Here is a 1,840-nt window from a genome sequence, read left to right as displayed (position 1 = left end):
AGCGGGGACTGTTCGTTGCTCTGTGAAACCAGCCTCATGCTTGTCCGCCCGACTTTAGGAGTCCAGTAGCCCATGCCTTCGCTTGGGCCATATGACCCAACTCTGTGCTTGGACAAAGCATGCCAGATATAAGCCCGCCAATCCCTATCCGATGAGACATATAATAATTTATGATGTTAGACTTCAAACATTCGAAGTAAGAGAATATATACAAGGCATACTTTAAGATATTCGAAAATAAGACAAAAAGTGGCTGTTTAATTGGAGCAGACCATCAGGCATTTGTTGGGCTTGGAAGACACCAGCCCGTTATCCTTCCACAGCACAGAGCGGGGACTATTCGTTGCTCTGTGAAACCAGCCTCACGCTGGTCTGCCCCACTTTAGGAGTCCAGTAGCCCATTGCTTCGCTTGGGCCATATGACCCAACTCTGTGCTTGGACATAGCATGCTAGATATAAGCCCCCCAATCCCTGTCCGATGAGACATATAATAATTTATGATGTTAGACTTCTAACATGCGAAGTAAGAGAGTATATACAAGGTGTACTTTAGGACATTCGAAAATAAGACAAAAAGTGGCTGTTTAATTGGAGCAGACCATCAGGCATTTGTTGGGCATGGAACACACCAGCCCGTTATCCTTTCGCTGCACAGAGCGGGGACTATTCGTTGCTCTGTGAAACCAGCCTCATGCTGGTCCGCCCCACTTTAGGAGTCCAGTAGCCCATACCTTCGCTTGGGCCATATGACCCAACTCTGTGCTTGGAAAGAGCATGCCAGATATAAGCCTGCCAATCCCTGTCCGATGAGACATATAATAATTTATGATGTTAGACTTCTAACATGCGAAGTAAGAGAGTATATACAAGGCATACTTTAGGAAATTCGAAAATAAGACAAAAAGTGGCTGTTTAATTGGAGCAGACCATCAGGCATTTGTTGGGCTTGGAAGACACCAGCCCGTTATCCTTCCACTACACAGAGCCGGGACTATTCGTTGCTATGTGAAACCAGCCTCACGCTGGTCCGCCCCACTTTAGGAGTCTAGTAGCCCATGCCTTCTCTTGGTCCACATGACCCAACTCTATGCTTAGACAGAGCAGGCCAGATTTAAGCCCACCAATCCCTGTCTGATGAGACATAGAATAATTAATGATGTTAGACTTCAAACATGCAAAGTTAGAGAGTATATACAAGGTGTACTTTAGGATATTTGAAAATAAGACAAAATGTGGTGGTTTAATTAGAGCAGACCATCAAGCATTTGTTGGGCTTGGAAGACACCAGCCCGTTATCCTTCCACTGCACAGAGCGGGGACCGTTCATTGCTCTATGAAACCTGCCTCACGTTGGTCCGCCCCACTTTAGAAGTCTAGTAGCCCATGCCTTCGCTTGGGCCACATGCCCCAACTCTTTGCTTGGATATAGCAGGCCAAAAATCATCCCACCAATCTATGTCAGATGAGACATAGAACAATTTATGATGTTAGACTTCTTACATGCGAAGTAAGAGAGTATATACAATGCTTACTTTAGGATATTCAAAAATTAGAAAAATAGTGGTGGTTTAATTAGAGCAAACCATCAGGCATTTGTTGGGCTTGGAAGAAAGCAGCCCGTTATCCTTCCACTGCACAGAGCTGGGACTGTTCGTTGATCTGTGATACCAGCCTCACGCTGGTCTGCCCCACTTTAGGAGTCGAGTAGCCCATACCTTCGCTTGGGCCATATGACCCAACACAGAGCTTGGATAGAGCATGCCAGATATAAGCCTGCCAATCCCTATCCGATGAGACATATAATAATTTATGATGTTAGACTTCTAACATGCGAAGTAA

Source organism: Nicotiana tomentosiformis, chromosome 9 (genome assembly GCF_000390325.3).
Source record: "Nicotiana tomentosiformis chromosome 9, ASM39032v3, whole genome shotgun sequence".
Classification (NCBI taxonomy): Eukaryota; Viridiplantae; Streptophyta; class Magnoliopsida; order Solanales; family Solanaceae; genus Nicotiana; species Nicotiana tomentosiformis.
Note: the sequence above shows the minus strand (reverse complement) of the source record.